General features: G+C 45.3%; 7 non-coding genes across 7 annotated transcripts; all 7 read left to right on the top strand.

Annotated features, from left to right (window-relative positions):
* Nucleotides 1-3,582: 3,582 nt before the first annotated feature.
* On the top strand, nt 3,583-3,656 carry trnan-guu (transfer RNA asparagine (anticodon GUU)). The gene has a single exon. It is a non-coding gene; the product is annotated as a tRNA-Asn (tRNA).
* A 2,130-nt stretch (nt 3,657-5,786) lies between these two features.
* Nucleotides 5,787-5,860, top strand: trnas-gcu (transfer RNA serine (anticodon GCU)). Its single transcript has one exon. It is a non-coding gene; the product is annotated as a tRNA-Ser (tRNA).
* Nucleotides 5,861-7,987: 2,127 nt separating this feature from the next.
* Nucleotides 7,988-8,061, top strand: trnan-guu (transfer RNA asparagine (anticodon GUU)). The gene has a single exon. It is a non-coding gene; the product is annotated as a tRNA-Asn (tRNA).
* A 2,125-nt stretch (nt 8,062-10,186) lies between these two features.
* On the top strand, nt 10,187-10,260 carry trnan-guu (transfer RNA asparagine (anticodon GUU)). The gene has a single exon. It is a non-coding gene; the product is annotated as a tRNA-Asn (tRNA).
* Nucleotides 10,261-16,797: 6,537 nt separating this feature from the next.
* trnan-guu (transfer RNA asparagine (anticodon GUU)) lies at nt 16,798-16,871 on the top strand. The gene has a single exon. It is a non-coding gene; the product is annotated as a tRNA-Asn (tRNA).
* A 2,135-nt stretch (nt 16,872-19,006) lies between these two features.
* trnah-gug (transfer RNA histidin (anticodon GUG)) lies at nt 19,007-19,080 on the top strand. Its single transcript has one exon. It is a non-coding gene; the product is annotated as a tRNA-His (tRNA).
* Nucleotides 19,081-23,422: 4,342 nt separating this feature from the next.
* Nucleotides 23,423-23,496, top strand: trnan-guu (transfer RNA asparagine (anticodon GUU)). Its single transcript has one exon. It is a non-coding gene; the product is annotated as a tRNA-Asn (tRNA).
* The last annotated feature ends 3,039 nt before the right edge of the window (nt 23,497-26,535 follow it).

The following is a 26,535-nucleotide window of genomic DNA, read 5'->3' as shown; positions in this document are numbered from 1 at the left end:
TAAATATATAAATATTGTGCACTTGAGTATTATGGGTGTATCAGTGTGCTCATTCTGAATAAATGTGTGTGTGTGTGTGCGTGTGTTACTTCTCAATGTATTTGTGTGTATCTGTGTTGTGTATACATTTTTCTATGTGTCAAAGCAAAGTAAGAGAGCAATAAATAAGCAGAAAGTACACATAAACTCACACAATGCCACAACACGGTTCAGAAACACGCACACAAACTCACACAGTCCGACAAAACGGTTCAGAAACCCGCAGACAAACTCACACAGTCCTAGAACACCGTTCAGAGACACGTTAAACTCACAGCGTCCCACAACACGCTGCAAAGCCACACACAAACTCACACGGTCCCACAGCACGGTTCAGAGACATACACAAACTTACACAGTCCCACAACACGGTTCAGACACGCACACACAATCTCACTCAGTCCCGCCGTTCATTTAAAATACCTGTCGAGCACGATAGATCTTAAAACCAGAGACGTTCACCATCCTGACTGCACATATCCATTCCAGTAGCGAAAGGGGGAGCACTGGCTCCGGCCAGTTCTGATATAGCACGAGGCTTGTCAATCAAGTCATGCTCCACCCAGCCCAGATTGAGTCACCTACCAGGTCGCAGTTTACTGTGTGTCGGAACCTGCCCCTCAGGTGTGGAAGATTCCAAGCTTAGTCTGTCGGTTAAAAGGGCATGGGGGCAGATTGGCCTTTTGCCATGTGGCAGTATCCTCAATAAAAGCCTCTTTGCCTGGGAAACCGGGTCTAACGGTAGCTACCTGGAGACGAACCGTCAACATTGTGAGTGCAAAAGCAAACGAATGGTGGATGCTGGAAATCTGAAATGAAAAGAGAAAATGCAGGAAATGCGCAGCAACTCAGGCAGCACATCTGGAAAGACAAACAGTGTTCGACTTTCTGGTGGGTAGCCTTTCTTCACAACTGGATAAAGGTTAGAGATTGAACAGGCATAAAGCGAGTGCAGAGGCAGAGGGCAAGGCGAAGGGGCAGGGTCTGGGAGAGGGTGGAACTGTGGCCTGGAGAGTTTGTCTGTCAGGGGAAAGATTTCCGCAGCAGAACAGTGTGACATTGTTAAATGAGCTCTGTTTTGTGCTTCGGACAATTGTTGAATTGCCGCAACCGTTTTGACATTGTCCCCTTGTGAAATGGTTCTCCGACTGACGGAAAAAGTGCTGGGGAGAAATTTTGATTTGTACCACCAGATGGCAGAGATAAACAGATGCCATCCCGCAGCGTCGATCTGGAAAAGCTGATAACTGGCAGGATTCTCCAGCTCACACGACCTGAGACTCGAATTCATTGAAACACTGGTTTGCAGTGTCTTGGACAATTCGGTCGTGGTCGTCTCTGTGGCGCAATTGGCTAGCGCGTTCGGCTGTTATTCGATAGATTGATGGTTCAAGCCCACCCAACGACGTCGGCCCTTATTGAGCGTTTCACTAGGCGCCACTGGGCGTGCTTGTTCTACTCTCTGTGTTTGCATTGGTGTCTTCTTTTCCTGATTATTTAACAACGCTGCTCTGATCCATTACCTGACTGTTTCCATGCATTCATGATGAGCAATTTTCAACGAAATGAGCAAAAACCATGCACAGACGTCGAACCCATGCTAAATATATTAAGGTCCGTCGGGCTTCGAAAAAAGCAATGCAAATTCGTTCAATGGCTGCACAATGTGGGACTGTTCCACCGCTGGGATTAGGGAAAACAAGTTGAATGCGGTGGACCATTTTAATGATATTTTACCTGCATCAAATAAGTTCACTTTTATTGATGTACACTAAAAGTCCCTGGCTGACATTGGTCCAGTCCACTGCTAACAGCTGATCAAAGCAGGTGTGGAATTGCTCGTGACAGCTGAGCACCAAGCGCTGAATTTTCTTCAGTTTTCAAATCCAATTCCACACATCGTGACTCAGAATCACTGCTGTGAGAGTGGGAAATCGCTGCAAATACTCAACAGGACGGGCAACTTGTGAAAACCCTTTCAATTTTTGTTGTACAGACTTTTCTTAAAACTTCAAACTGGACCATATGGCAATATAAAGCGTGTGTGTGTGTATGTGGCTGTAGCTGTCATGGTTCTATCGAAACTGTGAGTCTTGATGTTCTGAGGGCGATGCATTGTGAGTGTGTCAGTTGTAAATCTCCTTTTATTTTGATAATATATATCAGGTTCTAAATATATAAATATTGTGCACTTGAGTATTATGGGTGTATCAGTGTGCTCATTCTGAATAAATGTGTGTGTGTGTGTGCGTGTGTTACTTCTCAATGTATTTGTGTGTATCTGTGTTGTGTATACATTTTTCTATGTGTCAAAGCAAAGTAAGAGAGCAATAAATAAGCAGAAAGTACACAGAAACTCACACAATGCCACAACACGGTTCAGAAACACGCACACAAACTCACACAGTCCGACAAAACGGTTCAGAAACCCGCAGACAAACTCACACAGTCCCAGAACACCGTTCAGAGACACATTAAACTCACAGCGTCCCACAACACGCTGCAAAGCCACACACAAACTCACACGGTCCCACAGCACGGTTCAGAGAAATAAACAAACTTACACAGTCCCACAACACGGTTCAGACACGCACACACAATCTTACTCAGTCCCGCCCTTCATTTAAAATACCTGTCGAGCACGATAGATCTTAAAACCAGAGACGTTCACCATCCTGACTGCACATATCCAAACCAGGAGCGAAAGGGGGCGCACTGGCTCCGGCCAGTTCTGATATAGCACGAGGCTTGTCAATCAAGTCATGCTCCACCCAGCCCAGATTGAGTCACCGACCAGGTCGCAGTTTACTGTGTGTCAGAACCTGCCCCTGAGGTGTGGAAGATTCCAAGCTTAGTCTGTCGGTTAAAAGGGCATGGGGGCAGATTGGCCTTTTGCCATGTGGCAGTATCATCAATAAAAGCCTCTTTGCCTGGGAAACCGGGTCTAACGGTAGCTACCTGGAGACGAACAGTCAACATTGTGAGTGCAAAAGCAAACGAATGGCGGATGCTGGAAATCTGAAATGAAAAGAGAAAATGCAGGAAATGCGCAGCAACTCAGGCAGCACATCTGGAAAGACAAACAGTGTTAGACATTCTGGTGGGTAGCCTTTCTTCACAACTGGATAAAGGTTAGAGATTGAACAGGTATAAAGCGAGTGCAGAGGCAGAGGGAAAGGCGAAGGGGCAAGGTCTGGGATAGGGTGGAACTGTGGCCTGGAGAGTTTGTCTGTCAGGGGAAAGATTTCCGCAGCAGAACAGTGTGACATTGTTAAATGAGCTCTGTTTTGTGCTTCGTACAATTGTTGAATCGCCGCAACCGTTTTGACATTGTCCCCTTGTGAAATGGTTCTCCGACTGACGGAAAAAGTGCTGGGGAGAAATTTTGATTTGTACCACCAGATGGCAGAGATAAACAGATACCATCCCGCAGCGTCGATCTGGAAAAGCTGATGACTGGCAGGATTCTCCAGCTCACACGACCTGAGACTCGAATTCATTGAAACACTGGTTTGCAGTGTCTTGCGTGATTTTGCTGTGGTCGTCTCTGTGGCGCAATTGGCTAGCGCGTTCGGCTGTTAATTGAAAGGTTGGTGGTTTGAGCCCACCCAGGAACATCGGCACTTGTAGAGCGTTTCACTTAGCGCCCCTGGACGTGCTTGTTCTACTCTCTGTGTTTGCATTGGTGTCTTCTGTTCCTGATTATTTTACAACGCTGCTCTTATCCATTACATGACTGTTTCCATGCATTCATGACAAGCAATTTTCAATGAAATGAGCAAAAACCATGCACAGACGTCGAACCCATGCTAAATATATTAAGGTCGGTCGGGCTTCGAAAAAAGCAATGCAAATTCATTCAATGGCTGCACAATCTGGGACTGTTCACCGCTGGGATTAGGGAAAACAAGTTGAATGCGGTGGACCATTTTAATGATATTTTACCTGCATCAAATAAGTTCACTTTTATTGATGTACATTAAAAGTCCCTGGCAGACATTGTTCCAGTCCACTGCTAACAGCTGATCAAAGCAGGTGTGGAATTGCTCGTGACAGCTGAGCACCAAGCGCTGAATTTTCTTCAGTTTTCAAATCCAATTCCACACATCGTGACTCAGAATCACTGCTGTGAGAGTGGGAAATCGCTGCAAATACTCAACAGGACGGGCAACTTGTGAAAACTCTTTCAATTTTTGTTGTACAGACTTTTCTTCAAACTTCAAACTGGACCATATGGCAATATAAAGCGTGTGTGTGTGTCTGTGGATGTGGCTGTGATGGTTCTATCGAAACTGAGAGTCTTGATGTTATGAGGGCGATGCATTGTGAGTGTGTCAGTTGTAAATCTCCTTTTATTTTGATAATATATATCAGGTTCTAAATATATAAATATTGTGCACTTGAGTATTATGGGTGTATCAGTGTGCTCATTCTGAATAAATGTGTGTTTGTGTGTGCGTGTGTTACTTCTCAATGTATTTGTGTGTAAATGTGTAGTGTATACATTTTTCTATGTGTCAAAGCAAAGTAAGAGAGCAATAAATAAGCAGAAAGTACGCATAAACTCACACAATGCCACAACACGGTTCAGAAACAAGCACACAAACTCACACAGTCCGACAAAACGGTTCAGAAACCCGCAGACAAACTCACACAGTCCTAGAACACCGTTCAGAGACACATGAAACTCACAGCGTCCCACAACACGCTGCAAAGCCACACACAAACTCACACGGTCCCACAGCACGGTTCAGAGACATACACAAACTTACACAGTCCCACAACACGGTTCAGACACGCACACACAATCTCACTCAGTCCCGCCGTTCATTTAAAATACCTGTCGAGCACGATAGATCTTAAAACCAGAGACGTTCACCATCCTGACTGCACATATCCATTCCAGTAGCGAAAGGGGGAGCACTGGCTCCGGCCAGTTCTGATATAGCACGAGGCTTGTCAATCAAGTCATGCTCCACCCAGCCCAGATTGAGTCACCTACCAGGTCGCAGTTTACTGTGTGTCAGAACCTGCCCCTCAGGTGTGGGAGATTCCAAACTTAGTCTGTCGGTTAAAAGGGCATGGGGGCAGATTGGCCTTTTGCCATGTGGCAGTATCCTCAATAAAAGCCTCTTTGCCTGGGAAACCGGGTCTAACGGTAGCTACCTGGAGACGAACCGTCAACATTGTGAGTGCAAAAGCAAACGAATGGTGGATGCTGGAAATCTGAAATGAAAAGAGAAAATGCAGGAAATGCGCAGCAACTCAGGCAGCACATCTGGAAAGACAAACAGTGTTCGACTTTCTGGTGGGTAACCTTCACAACTGGATAAAGGTTAGAGATTGAACAGGTATAAAGCGAGTGCAGAGGCAGAGGGAAAGGCGAAGGGGCAAAGTCTGGGATAGGGTGGAACTGTGGCCTGGAGAGTTTGTCTGTCAGGGGAAAGATTTCCGCAGCAGAACAGTGTGACATTGTTAAATGAGCTCTGTTTTGTGCTTCGTACAATTGTTTAATTGCCGCAACCGTTTTGACATTGTCCCCTTGTGAAATGGTTCTCCGACTGACGGAAAAAGTGCTGGGGAGAAATTATGATTTGTACCACCAGGTGGCAGAGATAAACAGATACCATCCCGCAGCGTCGATCTGGAAAAGCTGATGACTGGCAGGATTCTCCAGCTCACACGACCTGAGACTCGAATTCATTGAAACACTGGTTTGCAGTGTCTTGCGTGATTTTGCCGTGGTCGTCTCTGTGGCGCAATTGGCTAGCGCGTTCGGCTGCTAACCGAAAGGTTGGTGGTTCAAGCCCACCCCGGGACGTCGCCCCTTATTGAGCATTTCACTTAGCGCCGCTGGACGTGCTTGTTCTACTCTCTGTGTTTGCATTGGTGTCTTCTTTTCCTGATTATTTAACAACGCTGCTCTGATCCATTACCTGACTGTTTCCATGCATTCATGATAAGCAATTTTCAATGAAATGAGCAAAAACCATGCACAGACGTCGAACCCATATATTAAGGTCGGTCGGGCTTCGAAAACAGCAATGCAAATTCATTCAATGGCTGCACAATCTGGGACTGTTCCACCGCTGGGATTAGGGAAAACAAGTTGAATGCGGTGGACCATTTTAATGATATTTTACCTGCATCAAATAAGTTCACTTTTATTGATGTACACTAAAAGTCCCTGGCTGACATTGTTCCAGTCCACTGCTAACAGCTGATCAAAGCAGGTGTGGAATTGCTCGTGCCAGCTGAGCACCAAGCGCTGAATTTCCTTCAGTTTTCAAATCCAATTCCACACATCGTGACTCAGAATCATTGCTGTGAGAGTGGGAAATCGCTGCAAATACTCAACAGGACGGGCAACTTGTGAAAACTCTTTCAATTTTTGTTGTACAGACTTTTCTTAAAACTTCAAACTGGACCATATGGCAATATAAAGCGTGTGTGTGTGTCTGTGCCTGTGGCTGTCATGGTTCTATCGAAACTGTGAGTCTTGATGTTATGAGGGCGATGCATTGTGAGTGTGTCAGTTGTAAATCTCCTTTTATTTTGATAATATACATCAGGTTCTAAATATATAAATATTGTGCACTTGAGTATTATGGGTGTATCAGTGTGCTCATTCTGAATAAATGTGTGTGTGTGTGTGCGTGTGTTACTTCTCAATGTATTTGTGTGTATCTGTGTTGTGTATACATTTTTCTATGTGTCAAAGCAAAGTAAGAGAGCAATAAATAAGCAGAAAGTACACAAAACTCACACAATGCCACAACACGGTTCAGAAACACGCACACAAACTCACACAGTCCGACAAAACGGTTCAGAAACCCGCAGACAAACTCACACAGTCCTAGAACACCGTTCAGAGACACATTAAACTCACAGCGTCCCACAACACGCTGCAAAGCCACACACAAACTCACACGGTCCCACAGCACGGTTCAGAGACATACACAAACTTACACAGTCCCACAACACGGTTCAGACACGCACACAGAATCTCACTCAGTCCCGCCGTTCATTTAAAATACCTGTCGAGCACGATAGATCTTAAAACCAGAGACGTTCACCATCCTGACTGCACATATCCATTCAAGTAGCGAAAGGAGGAGCACTGGCTCCGGCCAGTTCTGATAGAGCACGAGGCTTGTCAATCAAGTCATGCTCCACCCAGCCCAGATTGAGTCACCTACCAGGTCGCAGTTTACTGTGTGTCAGAACCTGCCCCTCAGGTGTGGGAGATTCCAAGCTTAGTCTGTCGGTTAAAAGGGCATGGGGGCAGATTGGCCTTTTGCCATGTGGCAGTATCCTCAATAAAATCCTCTTTGCCTGGGAAACCGGGTCTAACGGTAGCTACCTGGAGACGAACCGTCAACATTGTGAGTGCAAAAGCAAACGAATGGTGGATGCTGGAAATCTGAAATGAAAAGAGAAAATGCAGGAAATGCGCAGCAACTCAGGCAGCACATCTGGAAAGACAAACAGTGTTAGACTTTCTGGTGGGTAGCCTTTCTTCACAACTGGATAAAGGTTAGAGATTGAACAGGTATAAAGCGAGTGCAGAGGCAGAGGGAAAGGCGAAGGGGCAAGGTCTGGGATCGGGTGGAACTGTGGCCTGGAGAGTTTGTCTGTCAGGGGAAAGATTTCCGCAGCAGAACAGTGTGACATTGTTAAATGAGCTCTGTTTTGTGCTTCGTACAATTGTTGAATTGCCGCAACCGTTTTGACATTGTCCCCTTGTGAAATGGTTCTCCGACTGACGGAAAAAGTGCTGGGGAGAAATTTTGATTTGTACCACCAGATGGCAGAGATAAACAGATACCATCCCGCAGCGTCGATCTGGAAAAGCTGATGACTGGCAGGATTCTCCAGCTCACACGACCTGAGACTCGAATTCATTGAAACACTGGTTTGCAGTATCTTGGGTGACTTTGCTGTGGTCGTCTCTGTGGCGCAATTGGCTAGCGCGTTCGGCTGTTAATCGAAAGGTTGGTGGTTCAAACCCACCCAGGGACGTCGACCTTGATTGAGCGTTTCACTTAGCGCCCTTGGACGTGCTTGTTCTACTCTCTGTGTTTGCATTGGTGTCTTCTTTTCCTGATTATTTAACAACGCTGCTCTGATCCATTACCTGACTGTTTCCATGCATTCATGATAAGCAATTTTAAATGAAATGAGCAAAAACCATGCACAGACATCGAAACCATATATTAAGGTCGGTCGGGCTTCGAAAAAAGCAATGCAAATTCATTCAATGGCTGCACAATCTGGGACTGTTCCACCGCTGGGATTAGGGAAAACAAGTTGAATGCGGTGGACCATTTTAATGATATTTTACCTGCATCAAATAAGTTCACTTTTATTGATGTACACTAAAAGTCCCTGGCTGACATTGTTCCAGTCCACTGCTGACAGCTGATCAAAGCAGGTGTGGAATTGCTCGTGACAGCTGAGCACCAAGCGCTGAATTTTCTTCAGTTTTCAAATCCAATTCCACACATCGTGACTCAGAATCACTGCTGTGAGAGTGGGAAATCGCTGCAAATACTCAACAGGACGGGCAACTTGTGAAAACTCTTTCAATTTTTGTTGTACAGACTTTTCTTGAAACTTCAAACTGGACCATATGGCAATAGAAAGCGTGTGTGTGTGTCTGTGGCTGTGGCTGTCATGGTTCTATCGAAACTGAGAATATTGATGTTGTGAGGGCGATGCATTGTGAGTGTGTCAGTTGTAAATCTCCTTTTATTTTGATAATATATATCAGGTTCTAAATATATAAATATTGTGCACTTGAGTATTATGGGTGTATCAGTGTGCTCATTCTGAATAAATGTGTGTGTGTGTGCGTGTGTTACTTCTCAATGTATTTGTGTGTATCTGTGTTGTGTATACATTTTTCTATGTGTCAAAGCAAAGTAAGAGAGCAATAAATAAGCAGAAAGTACACATAAACTCACACAATGCCACAACACGGTTCAGAAACAAGCACACAAACTCACACAGTCCGACAAAACGGTTCAGAAACCCGCAGACAAACTCACACAGTCCTAGAACACCGTTCAGAGACACATTAAACTCACAGCGTCCCACAACACGCTGCAAAGCCACACACAAATCACACGGTCCCACAGCACGGTTCAGAGACATACACAAACTTACACAGTCCCACAACACGGTTCAGACACGCACACACAATCTCACTCAGTCCCGCCGTTCATTTAAAATACCTGTCGAGCACGATAGATCTTAAAACCAGAGACGTTCACCATCCTGACTGCACATATCCATTCCAGTAGCGAAAGGAGGAGCACTGGCTCCGGCCAGTTCTGATATAGCACGAGGCTTGTCAATCAAGTCATGCTCCACCCAGCCCAGATTGAGTCACCTACCAGGTCGCAGTTTACTGTGTGTCAGAACCTGCCCCTCAGGTGTGGGAGATTCCAAGCTTAGTCTGTCGGTTAAAAGGGCATGGGGGCAGATTGGCCTTTTGCCATGTGGCAGTATCCTCAAAAAAAGCCTCTTTGCCTGGGAAACCGGGTCTAACGGTAGGTACCTGGAGACGAACCGCCAACATTGTGAGTGCAAAAGCAAACGAATGGTGGATGCTGGAAATCTGAAATGAAAAGAGAAAATGCAGGAAATGCGCAGCAACTCAGGCAGCACATCTGGAAAGACAAACAGTGTTAGACTTTCTGGTGGGTAGCCTTTCTTCACAACTGGATAAAGGTTAGAGATTGAACAGATATAAAGCGAGTGCAGAGGCAGAGGGAAAGGCGAAGGGGCAAGGTGTGGGACAGGGTGGAACTGTGGCCTGGAGAGTTTGTCTGTCAGGGGAAAGATTTCCGCAGCAGAACAGTGTGACATTGTTAAATGAGCTCTGTTTTGTGCTTCGTACAATTGTTGAATTGCCGCAACCGTTTTGACATTGTCCCCTTGTGAAATGGTTCTCCGACTGACGGAAAAAGTGCTGGGGAGATATTTTGATTTTTACCACCAGATGGCAGAGATAAACAGATACCATCCCGCAGCGACGATCTGGAAAAGCTGATGACTGGCAGGATTCTCCAGCTCACACGACCTGAGACTCGAATTCATTGAAACACTGGTTTGCAGTGTCTTGGGTGATTTTGCTGTGGTCGTCTCTGTGGCGCAATTGGCTAGCGCGTTCGGCTGTTAACCGAAAGGTTGGTGGTTCAAGCCCACCCCGGAACGTCGACCCTTATTGAGCGTTTCACTTAGCGCCCTTGGACGTGCTTGTTCTGCTCTCTATGTTTGCATTGGTGTCTTCTTTTCCTGATTATTTAACAACGCTGCTCTGATCCATTACCTGACTGTTTCCATGCATTCATGAGAAGCAATTTTAAATGATATGAGCAAAAACCATGCACAGACGTCGAACCCATATATTAAGGACGGTCGGGCTACGAAAAAAGCAATGCAAATTCATTCAATGGCTGCACAATCTGGGACTGTTCCACCGCTGGGATTAGGGAAAACAAGTTGAATGCGGTGGACCATTTTAATGATATTTTACCTGCATCAAATAAGTTCACTTTTATTGATGTACACTAAAAGTCCCTGGCTGACATTGTTCCAGTCCACTGCTGACAGCTGATCAAAGCAGGTGTGGAATTGCTCGTGACAGCTGAGCACCAAGCGCTGAATTTTCTTCAGTTTTCAAATCCAATTCCACACATCGTGACTCAGAATCACTGCTGTGAGAGTGGGAAATCGCTGCAAATACTCAACAGGACGGGCAACTTGTGAAAACTCTTTCAATTTTTGTTGTACAGACTTTTCTTGAAACTTCAAACTGGACCATATGGCAATATAAAGCGTGTGTGTGTGTCTGTGTCTGTGGCTGTGATGGTTCTATCGAAACTGAGAGTCTTGATGTTATGAGGGCGATGCATTGTGAGTGTGTCAGTTGTAAATCTCCTTTTATTTTGATAATATATATCAGGTTCTAAATATATAAATATTGTGCACTTGAGTATTATGGGTGCATCAGTGTGCTCATTCTGAATAAATGTGTGTGTGTGTGTGCGTGTGTTACTTCTCAATGTATTTGTGTGTATCTGTGTTGTGTATACATTTTTCTATGTGTCAAAGCAAAGTAAGAGAGCAATAAATAAGCAGAAAGTACACATAAACTCACACAATGCCACAACACGGTTCAGAAACATGCACACAAACTCACACAGTCCGACAAAACGGTTCAGAAACCCGCAGACAAACTCACACAGTCCTAAAACACCGTTCAGAGACACATTAAACTCACACCGTCCCACAACACGCTGCAAAGCCACACACAAACTCACACGGTCCCACAGCACGGTTCAGAGACATACACAAACTTACACAGTCCCACAACACGGTTCAGACACGCACACACAATCTCACTCAGTCCCGCCGTTCATTTAAAATACCTGTCGAGCACGATAGATCTTAAAACCAGAGACGTTCACCATCCTGACTGCACATATCCATTCCAGTAGCGAAAGGGGGAGCACTGGCTCCGGCCAGTTCTGATATAGCACGAGGCTTGTCAATCAAGTCATGCTCCACCCAGCCCAGATTGAGTCACCTACCAGGTCGCAGTTTACTGTGTGTCAGAACCTGCCCCTCAGGTGTGGGAGATTCCAAGCTTAGTCTGTCGGTTAAAAGGGCATGGGGGCAGATTGGCCTTTTGCCATGTGGCAGTATCCTCAATAAAAGCCTCTTTGCCTGGGAAACCGGGTCTAACGGTAGCTACCTGGAGACGAACCGTCAACATTGTGAGTGCAAAAGCAAACGAATGGTGGATGCTGGAAATCTGAAATGAAAAGAGAAAATGCAGGAAATGCGCAGCAACTCAGGCAGCACATCTGGAAAGACAAACAGTGTTAGACTTTCTGGTGGGTAGCCTTTCTTCACAACTGGATAAAGGTTAGAGATTGAACAGGTATAAAGCGAGTGCAGAGGCAGAGGGAAAGGCGAAGGGGCAAGTCTGGGATAGGGTGGAACTGTGGCCTGGAGAGTTTGTCTGTCAGGGGAAAGATTTCCGCAGCAGAACAGTGTGACATTGTTAAATGAGCTCTGTTTTGTGCTTCGTACAATTGTTGAATTGCCGCAACCATTTTGACATTGTCCCCTTGTGAAATGGTTCTCCGACTGACGGAAAAAGTGCTGGGGAGAAATTTTGATCTGTACCACCAGATGGCAGAGATAAACAGATACCACCCCGCAGCGTCGATCTGGAAAAGCTGATGACTGGCAGGATTCTCCAGCTCACACGACCTGAGACTCGAATTCATTGAAACACTGGTTTGCAGTGTCTTGGGTGATTTGGCTGTGGTCGTCTCTGTGGCGCAATTCGCTAGCCCTTTCGGCTGTTAACCAAAAGGTTGGTGGTTCAAGCCCACCCAGGGACGACGGCCCTTATTGAGCGTTTCACTTATCGCCCCTGGACGTGCTTGTTCTTCTCTCTGTGTTTGCATTTGTGTTTTCTTTTCCTGATTATTTAACAACGCTGCTCTGATCCATTACCTGACTGTTTCCATGCATTCATGATAAGCAATTTTCAATGAAATGAGCAAAAAACATGCACAGACGTCGAACCCATGCTAGATATATTAAGGTCGGTCGGGCTTCGAAAAAAGCAATGCAAATTCATTCAATGGCTGCACAATCTGGGACTGTTCCACCGCTGGGATTAGGGAAAACAAGTTGAATGCGGTGGTCCATTTTAATGATATTTTACCTGCATCAAATAAGTTCACTTTTATTGATGTACACTAAAAGTCCCTGGCTGACATTGTTCCAGTCCACTGCTAACAGCTGATCAAAGCAGGTGTGGAATTGCTCGTGACAGCTGAGCACCAAGCGCTGAATTTTCTTCAGTTTTCAAATCAAATTCCACACATCGTGACTCAGAATCACTGCTGTGAGAGTGGTAAATCGCTGCAAATACTCAACAGGACGGGCAACTTGTGAAAACTCTTTCAATTTTTGTTGTACAGACTTTTCTTAAAACTTCAAACTGGACCATATGGCAATATAAAGCGTGTGTGTCTGTCTGTGGCTGTGGCTGTGATGGTTCTATCGAAACTGAGAGTCTTGATGTTATGAGGGCGATGCATTGTGAGTGTGTCAGTTGTAAATCTCCTTTTATTTTGATAATATATATCAGGTTCTAAATATATAAATATTGTGCACTTGAGTATTATGGGTGTATCAGTGTGCTCATTCTGAATAAATGTGTGTGTGTGTGCGTGTGTTACTTCTCAATGTATTTGTGTGTATCTGTGTTGTGTATACATTTTTCTATGTGTCAAAGCAAAGTAAGAGAGCAATAAATAAGCAGAAAGTACACATAAACTCACACAATTCCACAACACGGTTCAGAAACATGCACACAAACTCACACAGTCCGACAAAATGGTTCAGAAACCCGCAGACAAACTCACACAGTCCGAGAACACCGTTCAGAGACACATTAAACTCACAGCGTCCCACAACACGCTGCAAAGCCACACACAAACTCACACGGTCCCACAGCACGGTTCAGAGACATACACAAACTTACACAGTCCCACAACACGGTTCAGACACGCACACACAATCTCACTCAGTCCCGCCGTTCATTTAAAATACCTGTCGAGCACGATAGATCTTAAAACCAGAGACGTTCACCATCCTGACTGCACATATCCATTCCAGTAGCGAAAGGGGGAGCACTGGCTCCGGCCAGTTCTGATATAGCACGAGGCTTGTCAATGAAGTCATGCTCCAACCAGCCCAGATTGAGTCATCTACCAGGTCGCAGTTTACTGTGTGTCAGAACCTGCCCCTCAGGTGTGGGAGATTCCAAGCTTAGTCTGTCGGTTAAAAGGGCATGGGGGCAGATTGGCCTTTTGCCATGTGGCAGTATCCTCAATAAAAGCCTCTTTGCCTGGGAAACCGGGTCTAACGGTAGCTACCTGGAGACGAACCGTCAACATTGTGAGTGCAAAAGCAAACGAATGGTGGATGCTGGAAATCTGAAATGAAAAGAGAAAATGCAGGAAATGCGCAGCAACTCAGGCAGCAGATCTGGAAAGACAAACAGTGTTAGACTTTCTGGTGGGTAGCCTTTCTTCACAACTGGATAAATGTTAGAGATTGAACAGGCATAAAGCGAGTGCAGAGGCAGAGGGCAAGGCGAAGGGGCAGGGTCTGGGATAGGGTGGAACTGTGGCCTGGAGAGTTTGTCTGTCAGGGGAAAGATTTCCGCAGCAGAACAGTGTGACATTGTTAAATGAGCTCTGTTTTGTGCTTCGTACAATTGTTGAATTGCCGCAACCGTTTTGACATTGTCCCCTTGTGAAATGGTTCTCCGACTGACGGAAAAAGTGCTGGGGAGAAATTTTGATTTGTACCACCAGATGGCAGAGATAAACAGATACCATCCCGCAGCGTCGATCTGGAAAAGCTGATGACTGGCAGGATTCTCCAGCTCACACGACCTGAGACTCGAATTCATTGAAACACTGGTTTGCAGTGTCTTGCGCGAATTTGCTGCGGTCGTCTCTGTGGCGCAATTCGCTAGCGCGTTCGGCTGTTAACCAAAAGGTTGGTGGTTCAAGCCCACCCAGGAACGACGGCCCTTATTGAGCGTTTCACTTAGCGCCCCTGGACGCGCTTGTTCTTCTCTCTGTGTTTGCATTGGTGTCTTCTTTTCCTGATTATTTAACAACGCTGCTCTGATCCATTACCTGACTGTTTCCATGCATTCATGATAAGCAATTTTCAATGAAATGAGCAAAAACCATGCACAGACGTCGAACCCATGCTAAATATATTAAGGTCGGTCGGGCTTCGAAAAAAGCAATGCAAATTCATTCAATGGCTGCACAATCTGGGACTGTTCCACCGCTGGGATTAGGGAAAACAAGTTGAATGCGGTGGACCGTTTTAATGATATTTTACCTGCATCAAATAAGTTCACTTTTATTGATGTACACTAAAAGTCCCTGGCTGACATTGTTCCAGTCCACTGCTAACAGCTGATCAAAGCAGGTGTGGAATTGCTCGTGACAGCTGAGCACCAAGCGCTGAATTTTCTTCAGTTTTCAAATCCAATTCCACACATCGTGACTCAGAATCACTGCTGTGAGAGTGGGAAATCGCTGCAAATACTCAACAGGACGGGCAACTTGTGAAAACTCTTTCAATTTTTGTTGTACAGACTTTTCTTAAAACTTCAAACTGGACCATATGGCAATATAAAGCGTGTGTGTGTGTCTGTGGCTGTCATGGTTCTATCGAAACTGTGAGTCTTGATGTTATGAGGGCGATGCATTGTGAGTGTGTCAGTTGTAAATCTCCTTTTATTTTGATAATATATATCAGGTTCTAAATATATAAATATTGTGCACTTGAGTATTATGGGTGTATCAGTGTGCTCATTCTGAATAACTGTGTGTGTGTGTGTGCGTGTGTTACTTCTCAATGTATTTGTGTGTATCTGTGTTGTGAATACATTTTTCTATGTGTCAAAGCAAAGTAAGAGAGCAATAAATAAGCAGAAAGTACACATAAACTCACACAATGCCACAACACGGTTCAGAAACACGCACACAAACTCACACAGTCCGACAAAACGGTTCAGAAACCCGCAGACAAACTCACACAGTCCTAGAACACCGTTCAGAGACACATTAAACTCACAGCGTCCCACAACACGCTGCAAAGCCACACACAAACTCACACGGTCCCACAGCACGGTTCAGAGACATACACAAACTTACACAGTCCCACAACACGGTTCAGACACGCACACACAATCTCACTCAGTCCCGCCGTTCATTTAAAATACCTGTCGAGCACGATAGATCTTAAAACCAGAGACGTTCACCATCCTGACTGCACATATCCATTCCAGTAGCGAAAGGGGGAGCACTGGCTCCGGCCAGTTCTGATATAGCACGAGGCTTGTCAATCAAGTCATGCTCCACCCAGCCCAGATTGAGTCACCTACCAGGTCGCAGTTTACTGTGTGTCAGAACCTGCCCCTCAGGTGTGGGAGATTCCAAGCTGAGTCTATCGGTTAAAAGGGCATGGGGTCAGATTGGCCTTTTGCCATGTGGCAGTATCCTCAAAAAAAGCCTCTTTGCCTGGGAAACCGGGTCTAACGGTAGCTACCTGGAGACGAACCGTCAACATTGTGAGTGCAAAAGCAAACGAATGGTGGATGCTGGAAATCTGAAATGAAAAGAGAAAATGCAGGAAATGCGCAGCAACTCAGGCAGCACATCTGGAAAGACAAACAGTGTTAGACTTTCTGGTGGGTAGCCTTTCTTCACAACTGGATAAAGGTTAGAGATTGAACAGGTATAAAGCGAGTGCAGAGGCAGAGGGCAAGGCGAAGGGGCAGGGACTGGGATAGGGTGGAACTGTGGCCTGGAGAGTTTGTCTGTCAGGGGAAAGATTTCCGCAGCAGAACAGTGTGACATTGTTAAATGAGCTCTGTTTTGTGCTTCGTACAATTGTTGAATTGCCGCAACCGTTTTGACATTGTCCCCTTGTGAAATGGTTCTCCGACTGACGGAAAAAGTGCTGGGGAGAAATTTTGATTTGTACCACCAGATGGCAGAGATAAACAGATACCATTCCGCAGCGTCGATCTGGAAAAGCTGATGACTGGCAGGATTCTCCAGCTCACACGACCTGAGACTCGAATTCATTGAAACACTGGTTTGCAGTGTCTTGCGTGATTTTGCTGTGGTCGTCTCTGTGGCGCAATTGGCTAGCGCGTTTGGCTGTTAATCGAAAGGTTGGTGGTTTAAGCCCACCCAGGGACGTCGCCCCTTATTAAGCGTTTCATTATGCGCCCCTGGACGTGCGTGTTCTAATCTCTGTGTTTGCATTGTTGTCTTCTTTTCCTGATTATTTAACAACGCTGCTCTGATCCATTACCTGACTGTTTCCATGCATTCATGATAAGCAATTTTCAATGAAATGAGCAAAAACCATGCACAGACGTCGAACCCATGCTAAATATATTAAGGTCGGTCGGGCTTCGAAAAAAGCAATGCAAATTCATTCAATGGCTGCACAATCTGGGACTTTTCCACCGCTGGGATTAGGGAAAACAAGTTGAATGCGGTGGACCATTTTAATGATATTTTACCTGCATCAAATAAGTTCACTTTTATTGATGTATACTAAAAGTCCCTGGCTGACATTGTTACAGTCCACTGCTAACAGCTGATCAAAGCAGGTGTGGAATTGCTCGTGACAGCTGAGCACCAAGCGCTGAATTTTCTTCAGTTTTCAAATCCAATTCCACACATCGTGACTCAGAATCACTGCTGTGAGAGTGGGAAATCGCTGCAAATACTCAACAGGACGGGCAACTTGTGAAAACTCTTTCAATTTTTGTTGTACAGACTTTTCTTAAAACTTCAAACTGGACCATATGGCAATATAAAGCGTGTGTGTGTGTCTGTGGCTGAGACTGTCATGGTTCTATCGAAACTGTGAGTCTTGATGTTATGAGGGCGATGCATTGTGAGTGTGTCAGTTGTAAATCTCCTTTTATTTTGATAATATATATCAGGTTCTAAATATATAAATATTGTGCACTTGAGTATTATGGGTGTATCAGTGTGCTCATTCTGAATAAATGTGTGTGTGTGTGTGCGTGTGTTACTTCTCAATGTATTTGTGTGTATCTGTGTTGTGTATACATTTTTCTATGTGTCAAAGCAAAGTAAGAGAGCAATAAATAAGCAGAAAGTACACATAAACTCACACAATGCCACAACACGGTTCAGAAACACGCACACAAACTCACACAGTCCGACAAAACGGTTCAGAAACCCGCAGACAAACTCACACAGTCCTAGAACACCGTTCAGAGACACATTAAACTCACAGCGTCCCACAACACGCTGCAAAGCCACACACAAACTCACACGGTCCCACAGCACGGTTCAGAGACATACACAAACTTACACAGTCCCACAACACGGTTCAGACACGCACACACAATCTCACTCAGTCCCGCCGTTCATTTAAAATACCTGTCGAGCACGATAGATCTTAAAACCAGAGACATTCACCATCCTGACTGCACATATCCATTCCAGTAGCGAAAGGGGGAGCACTGGCTCCGGCCAGTTCTGATATAGCACGAGGCTTGTCAATCAAGTCATGCTCCAACCAGCCCAGATTGAGTCATCTACCAGGTCGCAGTTTACTGTGTGTCAGAACCTGCCCCTCAGGTGTGGGAGATTCCAAGCTTAGTCTGTCGGTTAAAAGGGCATGGGGGCAGATTGGCCTTTTGCCATGTGGCAGTATCCTCAATAAAAGCCTCTTTGCCTGGGAAACCGGGTCTAACGGTAGCTACCTGGAGACGAACCGTCAACATTGTGAGTGCAAAAGCAAACGAATGGTGGATGCTGGAAACCTGAAATGAAAAGAGAAAATGCAGGAAATGCGCAGCAACTCAGGCAGCACATCTGGAAAGACAAATAGTGTCAGACTTTCTGGTGCGTAGCCTTTCTTCACAACTGGATAAAGGTTAGAGATTGAACAGTTATAAAGCGAGTGCAGAGGCAGAGGGAAAGGCGAAGGGGCAAGGTGTGGGATAGGGTGGAACTGTGGCCTGGAGAGTTTGTCTGTCAGGGGAAAGATTTCCGCAGCAGAACAGTGTGACATTGTTAAATGAGCTCTGTTTTGTGCTTCGTACAATTGTTGAATTGCCGCAACCGTTTTGACATTGTCCCCTTGTGAAATGGTTCTCCGACTGACGGAAAAAGTGCTGGGGAGAAATTTTGATTTGTACCACCAGATGGCAGAGATAAACAGATACCATCCCGCAGCGTCGATCTGGAAAAGCTGATGACTGGCAGGATTCTCCAGCTCACACGACCTGAGACTCGAATTCATTGAAACACTGGTTTGCAGTGTCTTGGGTGATTTTGCGGTGGTCGTCTCTGTGGCGCAATTGGCTAGCGCGTTCAGCTGTGAACCAGAAGGTTGGTGGTTCAAGCCCACCCAGGGACGTCGTCCCTGATTGAGCGTTTCACTTCGCGCCCCTGGACGTGCTTGTTCTACTCTCTGTGTTTGCATTGGTGTCTTCTTTTCCTGATTATTTAACAACGCTGCTCTGATCCATTACCTGACTGTTTCCATGCATTCATGATAAGCAATTGTCAATGAAATGAGCAAAAACCATGCACAGACGTCGAACCCATGCTAAATATATTAAAGTCGGTCGGGCTTCGAAAAAAGCAATGCAAATTCATTCAATGGCTGCACAATCTGGGACTGTTCCACCGCTGGGATTAGGGAAAACAAGTTGAATGCGGTGGACCATTTTAATGATATTTTACCTGCATCAAATAAGTTCACTTTTATTGATGTACACTAAAAGTCCCTGGCTGACATTGTTGCAGTCCACTGCTAACAGCTGATCAAAGCAGGTGTGGAATTACTCGTGACAGCTGAGCACCAAGCGCTGAATTTTCTTCAGTTTTCAAATCCAATTCCACACATCGTGACTCAGAATCACTGCTGTGAGAGTGGGAAATCGCTGCAAATACTCAACAGGACGGGCAACTTGTGAAAACTCTTTCAATTTTTGTTGTACAGACTTTTCTTAAAACTTCTAACTGGACCATATGGCAATATAAAGCGTGTGTGTGTGTCTGTGGCTGTGGCTGTCATGGTTCTATCGAAACTGTGAGTCTTGATGTTCTGAGGGCGATGCATTGTGAGTGTGTCAGTTGTAAATCTCCTTTTATTTTGATAATATATATCAGGTTCTAAATATATAAATATTGTGCACTTGAGTATTATGGGTGTATCAGTGTGCTCATTCTGAATAAATGTGTGTGTGTGTGTGCGTGTGTTACTTCTCAATGTATTTGTGTGTATCTGTGTTGTGTATACATTTTTCTATGTGTCAAAGCAAAGTAAGAGAGCAATAAATAAGCAGAAAGTACACATAAACTCACACAATGCCACAACACGGTTCAGAAACACGCACACAAACTCACACAGTCCGACAAAACGGTTCAGAAACCCGCAGACAAACTCACACAGTCCTAGAAAACCGTTCAGAGACACATTAAACTCACAGCGTCCCACAACACGCTGCAAAGCCACACACAAACTCACACGGTCCCACAGCACGGTTCAGAGACATACACAAACTTACACAGTCCCACAACACGGTTCAGACACGCACACACAATCTCACTCAGTCCCGCCGTTCATTTAAAATACCTGTCGAGCACGATAGATCTTAAAACCAGAGACGTTCACCATCCTGACTGCACATATCCATTCCAGTAGCGAAAGGGGGAGCACTGGCTCCGGCCAGTTCTGATATAGCACGAGGCTTGTCAATCAAGTCATGCTCCACCCAGCCCAGATTGAGTCACCTACCAGGTCGCAGTTTACTGTGTGTCAGAACCTGCCCCTCAGGTGTGGGAGATTTCAAGCTTAGTCTGTCGGTTAAAAGGGCATGGGGGCAGATTGGCCTTTTGCCATGTGGCAGTATCCTCAATAAAAGCCTCTTTGCCTGGGAAACCGGGTCTAACGGTAGCTACCTGGAGACGAACCGTCAACATTGTGAGTGCAAAAGCAAACGAATGGTGGATGCTGGAAATCTGAAATGGAAAGAGAAAATGCAGGAAATGCGCAGCAACTCAGGCAGCACATCTGGAAAGACAAACAGTGTTAGACTTTCTGGTGGGTAGCCTTTCTTCACAACTGGATAAAGGTTAGAGATTGAACAGGTATAAAGCGAGTGCAGAGGCAGAGGGAAAGGCGAAGGGGCAAGGTCTGGGATAGGGTGGAACTGTGGCCTGGAGACTTTGTCTGTCAGGGGAAAGATTTCCGCAGCAGAACAGTGTGATACTGTTAAATGAGCTCTGTTTTGTGCTTCGTACAATTGTTGAATTGCCGCAACCGTTTTGACATTGTCCCCTTGTGAAATGGTTCTCCGACTGACGGAAAAAGTGCTGGGGAGAAATTTTGATTTGTACCACCAGATGGCAGAGATAAACAGATACCATCCCGCAGCGTCGATCTGGAAAAGCTGATGACTGGCAGGATTCTCCAGCTCACACGACCTGAGACTCGAATTCATTGAAACACTGGTTTGCAGTGTCTTGCGTAATTTTGCGGTGGTCGTCTCTGTGGCGCAATTGGCTAGCGCGTTTGGCTGTTAATCGAAAAGTTGGTGGTTCAAGACCACCCAGAAACGTCGGCCCTGATTGAGCGTTTCACTCAGCGCCCCTGGACGTGCTTGTTCTACTCTCTGTGTTTGCATTGGTGTCTTCTTTTCCTGATTATTTAACAACGCTGCTCTGATCCATTACCTGACTGTTTCCATGCATTCATGATAAGCAATTTTCAATGAAATGAGCAAAAACCATGCACAGACTTCGAACCCATGCTAAATATATTAAGGTCGGTCGGGCTTCGAAAAAAGCAATGCAAATTCATTCAATGGCTGCACAATCTGGGACTGTTCCACCGCTGGGATTAGGGTAAACAAGTTGAATGCGGTGGACCATTTTAATGATATTTTACCTGCATCAAATAAGTTCACTTTTATTGAAGTACACTAAAAGTCCCTGGCTGACATTGTTCCAGTCCACTGCTAACATCTGATCAAAGCAGGTGTGGAATTACTCCTGACAGCTGAGCACCAAGCACTGAATTTTCTTCAGTTTTCAAATCCAATTCCACACGTCGTGACTCAGAATCACTGCTCTGAGAGTGGGAAATCGCTGCAAATACTCAACAGGACGGGCAACTTGTGAAAACTTTCAATTTTTGTTGTACAGACTTTTCTTAAAACTTCAAACTGGACCATATGGCAATATAAAGCGTGTGTGTGTGTCTGTGGCTGTGGCTGTCATGGTTCTATCGAAACTGTGAGTCTTGATGTTCTGAGGGCGATGCATTGTGAGTGTGTCAGTTGTAAATCTCCTTTTATTTTGATAATATATATCAGGTTCTAACTATATAAATATTGTGCACTTGAGTATTATGGGTGTATCAGTGTGCTCATTCTGAATAAATGTGTGTGTGTGTGTGCGTGTGTTACTTCTCAATGTATTTGTGTGTATCTGTGTTGTGTATACATTTTTCTATGTGTCAAAGCAAAGTAAGAGAGCAATAAATAAGCAGAAAGTACACATAAACTCACACAATGCCACAACACGGTTCAGAAACACGCACACAAACTCACACAGTCCGACAAAACGGTTCAGAAACCCGCAGACAAACTCACACAGTCCGAGAACACCGTTGAGAGACACATTAAACTCACAGCGTCCCACAACACGCTGCAAAGCCACACACAAACTCACACGGTCCCACAGCACGGTTCAGAGACATACACAAACTTACACAGCCCCACAACACGGTTCAGACACGCACACACAATCTCACTCAGTCCCGCCGTTCATTTAAAATACCTGTCGAGCACGATAGATCTTAAAACCAGAGACGTTCACCATCCTGACTGCACATATCCATTCCAGTAGCGAAAGGGGGAGCACTGGCTCCGGCCAGTTCTGATATAGCACGAGGCTTGTCAATCAAGTCATGCTCCACCCAGCCCAGATTGAGTCACCTACCAGGTCGCAGTTTACTGTGTGTCAGAACCTGCCCCTCAGGTGTGGGAGATTCCAAGCTTAGTCTGTCGGTTAAAAGGGCATGGGGGCAGATTGGCCTTTTGCCATGTGGCGGTATCCTCAATAAAAGCCTCTTTGCCTGGGAAACCGGGTCTAACGGTAGCTACCTGGAGACGAACCGTCAACATTGTGAGTTCAAAAGCAAACGAATGGTGGATGCTGGAAATCTGAAATGAAAAGAGAAAATGCAGGAAATGCGCAGCAACTCAGGCAGCACATCTGGAAAGACAAACAGTGTTAGACTTTCTGGAGGGTAGCCTTTCTTCACAACTGGATAAAGGTTAGAGATTGAACAGGTATAAAGCGAGTGCAGAGGCAGAGGGAAAGGAGAAGGGGCAAGGTGTGGGATAGGGTGGAACTGTGGCCTGGAGACTTTGTCTGTCAGGGGAAAGATTTCCGCAGCAGAACAGTGTGATATTGTTAAATGAGCTCTGTTTTGTGCTTCGTACAATTGTTGAATTGCCGCAACCGTTTTGACATTGTCCCCTTGTGAAATGGTTCTCCGACTGACGGAAAAAGTGCTGGGGAGAAATTTTGATTTGTACCACCAGATGGCAGAGATAAACAGATACCATCCCGCAGCGTCGATCTGGAAAAGCTGATGACTGGCAGGATTCTCCAGCTCACACGACCTGAGACTCGAATTCATTGAAACACTGGTTTGCAGTGTCTTGCGTAATTTTGCGGTGGTCGTCTCTGTGGCGCAATTGGCTAGCGCGTTCGGCTGTTAATCGAAAAGTTGGTGGTTCAAGACCACCCAGAAACGTCGGCCCTGATTGAGCGTTTCGCTCAGCGCCCCTGGACGTGCTTGTTCTACTCTCTGTGTTTGCATTGGTGTCTTCTTTTCCTGATTATTTAACAACGCTGCTCTGATCCATTACCTGACTGTTTCCATGCATTCATGATAAGCAATTTTCAATGAAATGAGCAAAAACCATGCACAGACTTCGAACCCATGCTAAATATATTAAGGTCGGTCGGGCTTCGAAAAAAGCAATGCAAATTCATTCAATGGCTGCACAATCTGGGACTGTTCCACCGCTGGGATTAGGGTAAACAAGTTGAATGCGGTGGACCATTTTAATGATATTTTACCTGCATCAAATAAGTTCACTTTTATTGAAGTACACTAAAAGTCCCTGGCTGACATTGTTCCAGTCCACTGCTAACATCTGATCAAAGCAGGTGTGGAATTACTCCTGACAGCTGAGCACCAAGCACTGAATTTTCTTCAGTTTTCAAATCCAATTCCACACATCGTGACTCAGAATCACTGCTCTGAGAGTGGGAAATCGCTGCAAATACTCAACAGGACGGGCAACTTGTGAAAACTTTCAATTTTTGTTGTACAGACTTTTCTTAAAACTTCAAACTGGACCATATGGCAATATAAAGCGTGTGTGTGTGTCTGTGGCTGTGGCTGTCATGGTTCTATCGAAACTGTGAGTCTTGATGTTCTGAGGGCGATGCATTGTGAGTGTGTCAGTTGTAAATCTCCTTTTATTTTGATAATATATATCAGGTTCTAACTATATAAATATTGTGCACTTGAGTATTATGGGTGTATCAGTGTGCTCATTCTGAATAAATGTGTGTGTGTGTGTGCGTGTGTTACTTCTCAATGTATTTGTGTGTATCTGTGTTGTGTATACATTTTTCTATGTGTCAAAGCAAAGTAAGAGAGCAATAAATAAGCAGAAAGTACACATAAACTCACACAATGCCACAACACGGTTCAGAAACACGCACACAAACTCACACAGTCCGACAAAACGGTTCAGAAACCCGCAGACAAACTCACACAGTCCGAGAACACCGTTGAGAGACACATTAAACTCACAGCGTCCCACAACACGCTGCAAAGCCACACACAAACTCACACGGTCCCACAGCACGGTTCGGAGACATACACAAACTTACACAGCCCCACAACACGGTTCAGACACGCACACACAATCTCACTCAGTCCCGCCGTTCATTTAAAATACCTGTCGAGCACGATAGATCTTAAAACCAGAGACGTTCACCATCCTGACTGCACATATCCATTCCAGTAGCGAAAGGGGGAGCACTGGCTCCGGCCAGTTCTGATATAGCACGAGGCTTGTCAATCAAGTCATGCTCCACCCAGCCCAGATTGAGTCACCTACCAGGTCGCAGTTTACTGAGTGTCAGAACCTGCCCCTCAGGTGTGGGAGATTCCAAGCTTAGTCTGTCGGTTAAAAGGGCATGGGGGCAGATTGGCCTTTTGCCATGTGGCAGTATCCTCAATAAAAGCCTCTTTGCCTGGGAAACCGGGTCTAACGGTAGCTACCTGGAGATGAACCGTCAACATTGTGAGTTCAAAAGCAAACAAATGGTGGATGCTGGAAATCTGAAATGAAAAGAGAAAATGCAGGAAATGCGCAGCAACTCAGGCAGCACATCTGGAAAGACAAACAGTGTTAGACTTTCTGGTGGGTAGCCTTTCTTCACAACTGGATAAAGGTTAGAGATTGAACAGGTATAAAGCGAGTGCAGAGGCAGAGGGAAAGGAGAAGGGGCAAGGTGTGGGAGAGGGTGGAACTGCGGCCTGGAGACTTTGTCTGTCAGGGGAAAGATTTCCGCAGCAGAACAGTGTGACATTGTTAAATGAGCTCTGTTTTGTGCTTCGTACAATTGTTGAATTGCCGCAACCGTTTTGACATTGTCCCCTTGTGAAATGGTTCTCCGACTGACGGAAAAAGTGCTGGGGAGAAATTTTGATTTGTACCACCAGATGGCAGAGATAAACAGATACCATCCCGCAGCGTCGATCTGGAAAAGCTGATGACTGGCAGGATTCTCCAGCTCACACGACCTGAGACTCGAATTCATTGAAACACTGGTTTGCAGTGTCTTGCGTGATTTTGCTGTGGTCATCTCTGTGGCGCAATTGGCTGGCGCGTTCGGCTGTTAACCGAAAAGTTGGTTGTTCAAATCCACCCAGGGACGTCGGCCCTTACTGAGCGTTTCACTTAGCGCCCCTGGACGTGCTTGTTCTACTCTCTGTGTTTGCATTGGTGTCTTCTTTTCCTGATTATTTCACAACGCTGCTCTGATCCATTACCTGACTGTTTCCATGCATTCATGATAAGCAATTTTCAATGAAATGAGCAAAAACCATGCACAGATGTCGAACCCATGCGAAATATATTAAGGTCGGTCGGGCTTCGAAAAAAGCAATGCAAATTCATTCAATGGCTGCACAATCTGGGACTGTTCCACCGCTGGGATTAGGGAAAACAAGTTGAATGCGGGGGACCATTTTAATGATATTTTACCTGCATCAAATAAGTTCACTTTTATTGATGTACACTAAAAGTCCCTGGCTGACATTATTCCAGTCCACTGCTAACAGCTGATCAAAGCAGGTGTGGAATTGCTCGTGACAGCTGAGCACCAAGCGCTGAATTTTCTTCAGTTTTCAAATCCAATTCCACACATCGTGAATCAGAATCACTGCTGTGAGAGTGGGAAATCGCTGCAAATACTCAACAGGACGGGCAACTTGTGAAAACTCTTTCCATTTTTGTTGTACAGACTTTTCTTAAAACTTCAAACTGGACCATATGGCAATATAAAGCGTGTGTGTGTGTCTGTGTCTGTGGCTGTCATGGTTCTATCGAAACTGTGAGTCTTGATGTTATGAGGGCGATGCATTGTGAGTGTGTCAGTTGTAAATCTCCTTTTATTTTGATAATATATATCAGGTTCTAAATATATAAATATTGTGCACTTGAGTATTATGGGTGTATCAGTGTGCTCATTCTGAATAAATGTGTGT

Source organism: Heterodontus francisci, chromosome 22, assembly GCF_036365525.1.
Source record: "Heterodontus francisci isolate sHetFra1 chromosome 22, sHetFra1.hap1, whole genome shotgun sequence".
Classification (NCBI taxonomy): domain Eukaryota; kingdom Metazoa; phylum Chordata; class Chondrichthyes; order Heterodontiformes; family Heterodontidae; genus Heterodontus; species Heterodontus francisci.
Note: the sequence above shows the minus strand (reverse complement) of the source record. Positions and strands in the feature narration are given on the sequence as shown.